A 13,641-nucleotide genomic window follows, 5' to 3' on the forward strand; every position below is an offset into this window, starting at 1 on the left:
AGTCTCTGTCACCCCGCTTCTCACCCTTGGCCTGTTTGATATCCACGGTCAACTAATACTGCTGTAGAGCGGCATCTACCACCTAAGCATAGGTAGTATAGGCTGGACTACCTGTAATAGCTCTCTTGATAGACCACATCAGTCCCTTGACGAAACTGTTGCACTTTTTCTCCTCTGTATCCACCTCCTCTAGTGCAAAGAGAGACAAGCGTGTGAATTGCTGCTCATACTCCGCTACTGTCATGTTTCCCTGCTGCAGATTGAGAAACTCAGTCTTCATAGCTGCCCTGACTGAATAAGGAAAATACTTTTCTTTAAAGCGTGCATTGAACTCATCATAAGTTAATGCCATCCTCTCCTCTGTGGTAGTAACTGACTCCCACCACTGTAGTGCATCCCCAACTAGCTTGAATGTAGCAAGCATTTACTTCTAAACCTCCGTGCACTGAACCAAGTGAAGATATCACTCGATGTCCTATTTCTACTGGTGAGCTGCTCTCGCATCGGTGGAACCTGTGAACTCAGGTGGGCTCCCCTTTATGAAAGAACTCCTAGCCTTCTCCCAAGTATCAGTCTGAACAACTGGTGCTGGCAGTGTTGCCGGCTGTACCTGAGGCTGATTCCGAAGTGCAGCTGTTATCCCAGCTTCTATAGCCTGAGCAATGAGGTCGTTGATGTGAGGAGGATACTCTGGATCTCCTACCTGATCCCAAGTCTGTTGAACTGCCTCCTGAACCTGACCATCACCATCCTAAAACCCAAGCCTTTGTTGCTCTTCCTCTATTTGTTGACGCTGTAGGAGATATTGTTGCCTATGAGCCACTCTCCTTTCCTTCCTAGTTCCTTGCATATTCTGTCCATTTCTAGCGTTAACCATCTGTTAACACGAAAAGACAGACATCAGTACCATTTCTAAATGAACCATAAGGAATATAATGAATCCTAAACTTACGCTCTAATCAAGAGAAAACGCTACGCGGAAGACTTAATACGAAACATCCTAGAGACACTTGAACCTGGAGTGCTCTGATACGAACTGTGATACCCCTCGGATTCGAGACACGGGTTGATCAGGCCCAGACCCAAACCCGAGGGAATATCAAACAATTAATATTTTTTAATGAACACAGAATACAAATTTGAATTAAAAAATAAAATTTAAGCTGAAAGAAACTAAATATAAATCCTTTAAAAAAATGAATACTGAAAATCTGACAATCCAAAACTTCATAAGTTTAACAACTCAGGAATCCAACTCTAGTTGACCCCTAATAAAAATCCAAACTGAAATAGAACAACTGAAAGAACATCCTGATAAGCTATGGAGAGAAATCATACATCGTCAGTAGAGTGAGTAGAAACCTCTACTCAGCACAAACACGTCTAAGTCTGGAACTGTCGTGTACCTGAAAAATATAAGTGGGTCAGGCCCACGCGCAAGTTCTATACTACTACAATCCAAACAGAGGCCCGATACGCATGTACACTCTAAACAATTCAACAATAGCGAATAGTCTGTAAATATATATATAGTCACACTAAAGGACTCTCACTGGACTACAGGCCGGTCTCAACCTGAATAGAGGTAACATGCTAAAACGCACATGAAGTGGGCATGTGTACCTAAACCTAAACAGGGTACACCTCTAACCATCGTATCCAGCTATGCATCCCAATGCATATATGCTCCTTAACTGTCGATCCTAAGACTCAAGCTCATATTGAGGTACCATAATATTATATTTAAAATCTATCCTGAATCCTAGTAGTGCCGCTCAACTAGTCGTTGCCATGACACTTCAACCAATAAGACTTAACTTTTAGTTAATCCAATTCTTAATCCAGAGTAGGTAGGTTTTGGTATTTTGAAACCAAACCGTCCCTAGTATACCACCGTCCCATACCGGTGTATACTATCCAATTATCCAGCAGTTGATAATATCAACAATTACAGTAAACATCAAACAAATCCATATCTCCATCACTGATACTAACAAGCATAGTGTAAGCATTAATAAACAGAATCAGCTATATACATAAACATGTTCAGTTGTATATCCAACACTGATACTAACAGTCATAATGTAAGCATTAAGAAATATGGTCACCATATATATACAAACCTACTCAGTTTAGGTTGTTTCATTAAATATGATATAATGATAGAATTATTTCAAATTATCATTCAACACTTAACAGTTGATATTACAGACATTTAGAGTAAACATCAATAAAGTCCAATCCCCTAATAGTTGACACTAACAGTATTAATGCAAGCATCAAGACAGAATCACAGTATGTATATATACATGCTTAGTTTATGTTGTTTTACAAAATCCCATTAGTGTTAAATTTAAAACTTAATTCCATTCAACACTAACACATCCCACCCATGTATAATTCAAATACATGATCATGGTACATATTTAAATATGTTACAATTATATTACCAGTCTGAAAAGATTACTAGTGCAGAGAGTTAAACTTTACTAGTTTTTCAAATCTAAACACAGTGTAATTATCTAATTAATTCCTCTACTGTCTAAGCAATTCCAAGTAATTAGATTAATTAACACTACATCTGTAGCCTTAATTCAACCATATGCTTCAATTAGACCTTTCACATCCAGTCCTAAACACATCTGAAAACTCCAGAAAACGTCACTTCATGCAAAAACTAGCAAAAAACGAAAAAAAAAAGAAAACTAGAGCAAGAGCCTGCTCCAAACAAGTGTGGAGCTGGCTCTTTTACCCTTGGAGCTGGCTTCCACACCCTTGGGAGCCACCTCTCATCAAAGGGAGCCGGCTCTCTCCAAGGGAGAGCTGGCTCTCCCCTTCTCTACCTCGTCTCTTCGCCTTCTATCTCCGTTTTACACCTATGCTACCTCACGCCATGGCTTCCAGAGGCTACAACCTAATCCCAGTACACTCCCAATCCATGCTTAAGTCTAGTTAACATTACATACATAGCTTTAAACAGGGATTTATGCAAGCAAACATTATGTTTTTAACAGTTTTACAAAGCAAAAAAACATACTGACAAGTTTCAGTTTAAGCACGAACAAAGAATGTTTTTAATTGATTCAATTAATCCTAAAACTATTTAAGAATGCAAAGAACATGAAGCCTAAAGGAGAGAGTAAGGATAGAACTTGCTTTTGTGACTTTTGTTCAAAATCTCTACGCCGTTGTAACGACCCTGGATTTTTCAACCCAGCGTCTCTTGTGATGTCCCGAACTGGATCTAGAATACGGAAGCAAAAGATGAAACAATGGTCTCAAGAGACACAGCACATCCCTAAGACACCAATGTCACCCTCAATGAGGTCACGGAACCCAAAGAAAATAGATGCAGAAACAACATTACAAAAAGAGACAAGAATGAACCTAGGGGAAAAATGGTAATTTCCAACCTGAAAGTGGGTTCTACCAACTAATCCATTGGAAAGGAAACAAAAAATTAATAAACTTAGACTCAAAAATCGCTTAATTCGGAGTCCGGATGAAGAAGATATGGCTCACGGAAGAAACGGGGGCAAAAAGGTCAAAAAGAGACAACCCATGAACATCTAACCGGTTACATGATCTATCTAACCGGTTAGAAGGCCAAAAAAATTTGACCAAAACACTGCCCACACTCATCTAACCGGTTACGAAACCCCATCTAACCATTTAGATGTAAAGGAGGCAGAATGAGCAGCAAGAAACCCTAGCAGTAGGGGTTTTTCGGGAAAAAATGGAAATTTGAGGCCCTAGATGACATTTTCTGGAAAAACACAAAGAAGAAACCCCCCTCAAAATTGAGTTTTCTACGTGACTTAAAAGAGAATTCAAAAATAACACAATGTAAAATACCCAAAATGCCCCTCCATAAAATCTGGTCATGGAGGTCCAAAAAGCTGCTAAATTGAAAAACTGAGAGCTGAACTTCGTAACCGATTTCCGATACCAAGACGACATTTTCTGGAAAAACACGAAAAAAGAACTATCCCTAAAATCATGTTTCACTTTAACCATGTTGAAAGAAGAAAACAAAACTACATTGAAAAGTCTAGAATGCATGGATCACATAAAGCAATGCAATTTACAGCATTGGAATGTACCAATTAACACGATAGGGATAATACACTAAATCAAGAACAGGGCATAATATCTATGCAATTAACAAGATTAGTACATTCTGATTAACACGATAACAGTTATACATGGATTCAAAAATAAGGCATAATATCTATGCAAGTTAAACATGGATTCAAGAATAAGGCATAATGTCTATGCAATTAACAAGGATGGGACATTCCATGAAACATGAAAAGAGTCATACATGAAATCAAGAATAAGGCATAATATTTATGTAACTAAACAAGAATGGGACGTTACATGAAACACGAAAAGAGTCATACATGGAATCAAGAACAAGGCATAATATCTATGCAAATGAACAAGATTGGAACATTCCGATTGACACGATAAGAGTTATACATGGATTCAAGAACAAAGCATAATATCTATGCATTTAAACATGGGTAGAACCTACCACATAACACGAAAAGAGTCTTAAAACTTCAAGGAATACAACACTTGAAATTTAAGGAGTTAAATCACGAATGAAGCATAAAATCTATGCAATGAGACAAGATTGGTGCATTTCACATACACGACAAGTTTAAATCTTCAAGGAATAGCAACTTGAAATTTAAAGAGAGAAATCAACCAATGTGGAAACTTAGATATCGCACTGATTAAAACCGTACTCTTGAGATCACTTTACGGCTACTAACCCATAGGTACCTTTCCCCTGGTGTACATTATAGTGTAGAGGGACATTCCCCCGTACTAGAACCAAGTCTTAGCCATGTCAAAGGGAATTGTAGATACATTATAGGGATGACAGATTGTTAAATGCTACTCAAGAGCTTAGACAGGTTTTCTATAATCATAGAATTTTTGGTGGAGAGGACCAGCTTCGGTGGAAGACTCCATTTAATTTCAAAGATGCTTGGGAGGCTTATCGAACACCAAGTCAAGTTGTTGTTTGGGCAGGTTTGTGTTGGAGTGGAGGGAGGCTGAGATGGTCTTCACACTCAATGCTTGTTTTACAGAAGGCTATACTTATTCACTTCTATTTAAACTACAAAGGTTTCTCTCTTGTTTCTAGATGCTATATGTGTTACCAAAGTATTGAAAATTTGGATCATTTGTTTTGTAGTTGTAGTTATTCTTGGGAGGTGTGGTCCATTCTTTCTGGAATTCTTGCTTGGGATTTACAGAAGAAGTATGAAGTACAGGAGCTGGTTGATGTTTTTACTCAAAGCTTTAATGGAAAGAAGTATAAATTGAGTCGTATTATTTTCACAGCTGTTCTCTATTTTATTTGGAAAGAAAGGAATGAGAGGATGCATAATGATTTACATAGAGATGTTTTGGAATTAGCAAAGAGTATTCTTTGGGAGGTTCTTGACGTTACGGGGGTTACCCATCAGGATGTTTTGTAACCTTTTTTGTTTGCTTTGTGTTAATTGACCTGTGTTTGACAAGCTCTTCCTTGTAAAGCAAGGGTATGCCCTTGTTTTGTTTCTCCATGTACTATATTGTTAATATTTTATAAAATCCTTCATTTAGGAAAAAAAAAATTCTTGATTGATATTCCAAGTTCCAAAATCAACAAGTTATGCAAGTCAAGATAGTATCAAGATACAAGAAATGCATTAAGCCATATTCCATGCACAACCAAGATTTGGGAACATACAAGTCATGCCCTAGAATCTTAACTATGATGGCATGTGAAATGTCAAGAAATCATCAAGTGCATCTATATAAACTACAAACTAGGATTTAAAACACAAGGAATCCATTGATGTGAATATACCTCAAGTATAAGATTAATGATTTAATTATTGGTTTAACAACTCTTGAACAATTAAATCATTCCAATGTAAGGGTGCAAGTTCATTAACCACATTAATGGAGCTAAGTTGCAACAAGTCATGATACATTATAATTAGGCAAAAGCCCCATGAAATACAAATCTAATTCATTAGAATACTTAAGTAGAAATTAATTAAGCTAATTAATTAATTTCTCTAGAAATCAAAGTTGTCCAAAAATTCTCAAAATAATATATGTGAATGTCCATTTCATGGTGATTGCAAATATCACATCAATTTCACAAAGTGAGCAAGATATAAACATGTGGAATTTAATTAATTTTAAATTAATTAAATCTCTAGATTTCAAAGGTTGTCCAAATGATCCAAAATTAATATATAACAAGGACTAAGTCATGTCCATGCCATATATCAAGTCAAAATTGGAAAACAAGCGTGGTAGAATTAAGTAGAATTTAAATCACATTTAAATCAATTTCTAAATCTTGAACCAAAAGTGAGCATATGAGTTGTATAAACATCAATAGCACGCAAGATAGCAAGAATATAACTTAAAACACCCCCTACCTCAATTTGAGATAAAGACCTCAAATCCCCACTGAAAAAAAAGTGTCCCGAATCCGCCGAAATCGAAGGGTTATGTCGGGGACAACACGATCTACATGAATCCGAAAGAAGCCCCTTGAAAATCACAACTTGACCTCAACCCCAAACTCAAGAAATGGTCAGAAATGATTTCTAATAAGCAGGAATGATAGAACACGTCGAGGGGAACAATAAATGTAAAGGTCGAAGGATTTCTACCAAGGAAATCAAGTGGAGGAGAAGGAGAAAGGGTGGCAGCCAAGGAGCTCCCATGGCTGCCGGCCAAGAGAGTGGAGAAGATGAAGAAAAATGATTTTTTTGTTCTCAAGTCCCATATTTATAGTAAGTCTCAAAAACTGCCCCGAACGGGCCTTGTCGGGTCCGGAAAAGTGAATTTTGAGCAAACGCACTCAAACGGCAAAACTCCATGAACAAAAAAGATTCACAATAAGAAAATATGAACAACGGAAGAAATGGCGTCAAAAATTGAGTCCCGAGCAGAGAGATATGCCCCGAACAAGTTCGGCGGTAACTAGGTCCAAAAACTCTAAAATTAGAGAAAAATGACCAGAAGGAAATTCTAAGAGTCCATAACTCGACGAAATATGAAAATGAATCCCGTACGAGGATCCAGGCTCCAGATGAGACATTTTGCAATAACTTTCATTAATTGCACAATGGCCTCTACAAAAAGGGTTAAATGCGAAACTGCCCAGAATGAAAATATCTTCTAAAAGATATTTTCTTAGATACCCCTGAAATAAAATATCTTCAAAAGATATTTATGAAAAACACCTCAAAAAAGAAAAAGTTTCTGAAGAACTGTGCATCCATGCCCCTATGGACATCGGGAGCAACCAGAGTACCTTCTTGTAAAAGTGAAGATATGTATTTTGAGAAAACCACTGAAGATGAAGACACATGAAGTCAAAAACTAACTTTAAGCATGAAAAGTGAGGTTAGGCCAAAAACTGAAAAATGGAGATAAGATCGAATAGGGAAAAGACGAAATAGCGCATAATGTCTGAAAAATGAAAATGCAGAAATGACTCGGTCCTTAAAGGAAGTTATCAATCCACGGAAAAGAGTCTTAGAAATTATTTTCTAGCACTCGAGATGACACTATGTGACAAGAAACAAAGCTCAGAAAAGAAAATTAAACGGAAAAAATTTATCCGTAAAATTTCAGGAAAAAGGAAAGGAAGGCAAATGATCGGGTCGTTACAACCTACCCTCCTTAAAGGAATTTTGTCCCTAAAATTCAGAACACAAGGGAAAGAACAGAACAGGGACTGAACAAAAGGTCTAACCAAGGACAGCTCGTAAAGCACTGAAGGACAACACCAGAAGTTTCCAGATTAACTGAAGGAACTTGAAACACGAACTGAGACAACACCTCATATGAATTGGCACATTAACTCAACGTCAACCACCGAGAGAATCCCAAGACAACGAAACGTTGAAACATAATAGAAGAAGAGAGTGGTAAGGCAGTACAAACAGTAGCCAAAACGTGCCCATACTTACTCGTCAACAAGGTAGCATGACAGTATAAGGCACTAGTCCATAACATGCCCCAAACTAGGTCAACTCTGAGAAACCTATTGATACAGATGACATCAATGTCGAAAATGATCATTACCAAAAACACCATGGGAACCAGGTGATCGGTTGTCAATTATACATCAACCTTTGCAATAGCACAAATCGTTGTAAAATAGGGCTATTGGTCGGGTAAGTCGAACAACTGTGATTGCTAGTTTATGGCAACTTAGGTGTCTAGAGTCATTTTTAGAATGATAAAGGGGGTTATAGAGGATTTGTTGGATTGTCACTAAGATTATGAATTGAAAAATGCATAAAACATTAATGCTAAGAAGTAAAGAGGCAAAGACAATTAAAAAGGGACTAGGGAAGTGAATCCACTACCCATCAATAAGTATGCTAGGAAATAATTTACTTGGGGAAATATATATATATTACCGTGGAATGCAATAACACAACATTGATACATTACCTTAAAGAAATATATAAAATTAAGATACAAGAATAACCTATCAAGGCTTACATGTTTTGGTTACCTAAACTAGGATGCAACCTTAGACATGATCACCAAGCCATAGATTATCAAGTCCTTAATCTCATAATAAGAGCACATGAAATAGAAATAAAGAAGAATCTATCAAAGGAAAGCCCTAAGCAATAGATTATCAAAATTCCTAAATATCATGCCAATAAAAACACTTCCATGAACCCATCTCCATTATCACTATGAAAATGTAGTAATATAATCATGAGAGAAAAACAATCTAAGATAAGATATTTGACTCAAAATGATCATTTATAGATAATGAGATTCATTACATCATATGAAGTGCTCTAGTTCATGGAAAAGTTACATATATACATTATACCCCAAATATAAATCAAAAGATAGCAATGCTTACAAAATGGGGCTTCATCACCTCCCTAGATAGGGATTAGTTACCCATAAGAGCAATAAAGGGAGAGAAAGAGATGAAGAAGAACTCCATTTTTGCCCTCCAACAAGCTAGAACTCCAAACCCCACAAGAATACTATTTTCTCTCTCTAGAACTTAACCAAAAAAATATGAGATATCTCCGGAAGAATGAGCTTCCCCTCTATATACACTCAAAACCTACTCCCCATACCCAAAATCCTGAGCTCCCTTCTCTGCATGAAGCTAGACCACACAAAAGAAGGATAAGGGGACCAAAATGCTGAAATTTGGGGGCAGTTGAACTGCCTACTGCAGATCGGCGGGGGCCCGCGGTGGCTCGTGGGGGCTCCCGCGGGTGCTGATCAAGGGCCGGCGAAAGTTGGCAGAGAGTAGAGGGGACTGGCGGGCACCCGCGGGAGCTTGCCATTTGCAGCTTTAAACCAAGGCTTCTCGTAGGCCTTTCCAAGCCGGAGCACTGACGCGGCTTCCAATATGAACACTAAGCCACGAACTTCACAAAAATGGCGATTGAAGAGGTTAGGTCCCGAAGATGACTCCCCGACACGGCGCACGTATTTCGACAAAAAGTTGTCAAAACCGCTTCTTTGATCATTCTAGGGAAAAATACCTGAAATCAGAAAGAAATACACAACTGAATTAAAATTGTACATTATCCTCTAATAATGGACTTAACTAATGCAAGAAATATTCGGCGTCCCTTAGCAAAACAAGACAGAGAGCTTCGTGCAAATGACGACCAATGAAATGCTAACACATGCATTAATCATGAAACAAAAATATCGACGAAGCTCAACTATGATATGGCACACAGAAAATTTTGAAGATAGACATTAGGCAGACTACCTTGCATATATGAAGCCTTAACACACAAAATGGCACAACAAGATCAACTTAAATGCATCAATCATCAAAGTCTATATAAACACTTCAATTGTCATCTCTTGAATAGCATGAACTCTAACTTCAGTAAAAGTAAGCCGGCTTCCTAATATGTGGCTTTTACCCTCTTTTTCCAATCTCAAAAACAAATTTTCACATCCTTAAATCTCCTTCTAAATAAGGTCTCCAAGGCATAACTTTATTAACTGAACAACTTTTGTTGCTTATTGACAATTTTATTGATCAACTAAAAAGATCACCTACTATGGTCGTGCAATGTCGAGAATTCATTAAGCTTTCTAACCAACCCATGTAGCAAGCGTTGGGCCAACAACTCCCAAGCCAGATGGCTTTAGGGCGCTAAGTGTAAAGACACTCCTAGGGCTTAATAACTCAAATTGGAAAGGCTACAAATTTCGACGAACCATCTTTATTTATTTTTGAACAACCGTGCAATGTCTAAGTTCTTTAAGCTTTTTAACCAACCCATGTAACAAGTGTTAGGCCAACAACTCCCAAGCCAGATTGCTTTAGGGTGCTAAATGTAGAAACACTCATAGGGCTTAATAACTCGAGTTGGAAAGGCTACGAACTTCAACTGATCATTGATTGATTTTTTTTATTTTTATTTTTATTTTTTTACTTATGCCAAGGATATCCATTCATTAGGGTCATTAATTCAGATCACCGAGTCCTAATCAGGGTCAATTTGGGTTGTATACCTCACAATTAAGTTTTCGGTGTGCAAATGTGCAATGTGAAGCATAACAGAGTATGAAATCCGACGAAAATTTAATTGAAGTTTTTATACAGACCGATTATGAATCAACATGCTTATTTCAAAAGTTTCTTTATTTTTAAAAAATTTGTCTTGACTTCTATACACAAAGTATTAAGCACATGCTTCAACCTTCAAAAAGTTCCCTTTAAACAATATGACTTTATTAACTTACGAGCATAAAAAATGAGCAAAAATATCAAATGAGCAAAAATATCAAAACTGCAATAACATGCTCATGCACCAAAAATGTAATAGCATGCACATGCACCCCCAAACTTGAATGTCACATTGTCCCCAATGTGAGAAGACAAGGGACAAGCAAAGAGAATGAACAAAGGAGGAAAGGAATAATAGTACCAAGTTGAGAGGATTGGAGTGGCGGTGCAAATATAGGCCAGCTCGTGAATTCTAGGAGCATGCCCCCAAACTTGGTTTCAAAAACCTGTCAAAAGATATCTATACAAGGCAAGAATCATATGAATCCAAATTCAATGAAAATAACTGCAATTTATTTGACTAAAAACTATAAGCCATGCAAAGTAGCAAAAGTGATGCAGTTATAAGTGCAAAAGAAAAACTGATAAGCAATTGCCAAACACGGCCCAAAATAAGTTTAAAAAGTACTACTGAAAAGGGAAATAAGACGAAAAAAATGAAATCACTCCACCATTGGAGTAGAGGAGGAAGCACCAGGTGGGCCAGGTGCACGGTCAATTAATGACTGGAGCATAGCCTGCAGAATCTCTTGATTCTCTTGAGTCTTCTGGACGGCACCCTTTATGGCATCAAAGTGCAAGGAAAAGGCATCGAGACGAGCATTCAAGGCAAGATAGTCAGCGCGAGTCATGACATCCGGCGACGGTACAAAAGGGGCAGCTGGAGAAGTTAGGGCATCAGGAGCAGGAGGAGCAGGAGCCACAGGGGGGGCCGGAGCACCCCAATCTAACTCGTCACCAATGCGGGCCTGACGGGACATTTGAAGCTAAGCTGTGCTGGACTTCCAGACCCCAAGGTTGAAGTTCAACACATCTTTCTCTTTCTGCTCACCACGGGGAGCTCGAAACCCCGCATTTTTGAGCAACCTTGTAATAAGGTATGGAAATGGGAATGCCCAGGTGGTGGTGGTGCGCGACCGAACCAAGATTAATTCATTGTAGATTTTTAGCAATTGGTCCCAGACAAGTTGTGGGACACAAAACCAACACTCCTTTTCAGTATAGTAGAGGGTTTTTAGAAAATCCCCCTTTCGCTCGGAATGGCCTGGCATGGGTAGAACGTTCTTGGCCAGGACCGAATCGAGAAACTATAGCCGGCATGGTAAGAAAGATTTATTGGTGCTTGTGGTTCTGTTGTCGGTGAATTGACCATGACATATTTCTCCCACAATATCCGTTAAGGTAAGTTGATCGGGACCTTTAACATAAAGGGCGAGGCCCGCCTCATCCATTGGAGAAACCAAGGGGCAATCCATAGCCATAGCAAGGTTATCGAGGTCGAATTCATAATCATAGCCATCAATGGTGGTTTTGAGTTTGTCCGGTTCCTCACATGAGTGGAACATGTTGGCGTAGAATAGACGGACCACACGCGGGTAGTAAGAATGAGTGCGCGGTTTGAAAAGAGAGGCAAGGCCACGGGCCCTTAATTCACGGACGGACCATGCGGTCTCCAAATTATTCTCGAAAGTATTTGTAATGTCGAATCTGGCTTCGGTTTCAATTGGCCATTCAGCCCAATTTGGGGTCGGAGGAGCATTAGAAGGGCCCTCAGATGAACGAGCACGCTTGGAAATAACCCTAGGAGCCATTGAAATGAAGAAAACTGGTTTAGGAATTTCTACGAACACCTGGCATGCAGCAGAATTGGGAAGAGAGCAAAAGTAAGGTAAGAAATGCAAAAACCCCAAAATTTTAACCTGTAATGGACATTCAATCACAACCCAACAATCAACAATCCCTCAGAACAAGAATCCCATCCTCATTAGTTAAAAAATTTTAAGAAAAAGAAAGGTAGAAACACTTACCCAAAGTTTAGGACTCAATCCCCTCAAGCTTGAATGATGGATGATGAGGATGGAGATTGGAAGATGATGATGGGTGAGATGAATGAATGAGAGGATTAGGGAGGAATTGGGAAAGAGAGTGGGATGGTTTGAGGGTTTGAGAGGGATAGGGGTGAGAGTAGAGAGGGAGAAGGGTTGAAGGGAGAATAAAAGAGGGAAAAATGGGCTTGAAAGCCCATTTAAAACCCTACCAGCGAAGGCGGCGGGTGCCCGCGGACGTGCGGCGGGGGCCCGCGGAATGGATGGCGTGGGCCCATACGGCTTGGCAGGGCCCCGCCGAGGTTAGCTTGCTACTGCCTAATTTGGTGGGCGCCTGTAGCTGCCTTGTGCAGCTTAAGCTTTGGCCTACAAAGGCTAGGCCAGGGTCGAAGAATACCGGATTTGAAAATTTAAGTGTCTAAGGCTCCGTGACACCTCGTAGAACATGTGGAACAGGAATTGAAGCGCATTTTCAGAAACGCTAGACTTGGGGTTTGAATCTCCCTTTATCTTTGTATTTGTCAAGAAAATTACTGAAATGACCTTGCAAAAGTCCGAAAATTGCATCGAGACCTTAAAATGACTAAGAAAACCGCATGTGACTTTTGGAATGCAATTTGAGACAATTCTGTAAGAGGTCACATTTTGGCTAAACTTAGCGAATTCCCGGAATATTTATGGAACGAGGCACTTGGAAGAAGAGAGCCCGGAAAATGGAAGAATTTCTTCCATGAATGTTAAATTTATTGTCGATAGCTAGACGAACCAAACGTTGCATGGCGTACTAATCCTAGTAGATTGGGTCTGTCAATAGGACTTTCTTAAATTTTCGAAAAAGGACTATGCCATCAATGTAAGGTTTAAGCCGTTGGCCATTAACCTTGAAAAGAGATCCATTGATAGGATCTTGGAGTTCGACTGCACCATGAGGAAAAACGGCAGTGATGACATATGGACCATCCCACCGCAAACGGAGTTTACCGA

Source organism: Cornus florida, unplaced genomic scaffold (genome assembly GCF_030987335.1).
Source record: "Cornus florida cultivar Cherokee Brave unplaced genomic scaffold, ASM3098733v1 CherokeeBrave_3.0.0_Hap2_Chr11, whole genome shotgun sequence".
NCBI lineage: Eukaryota > Viridiplantae > Streptophyta > Magnoliopsida > Cornales > Cornaceae > Cornus > Cornus florida.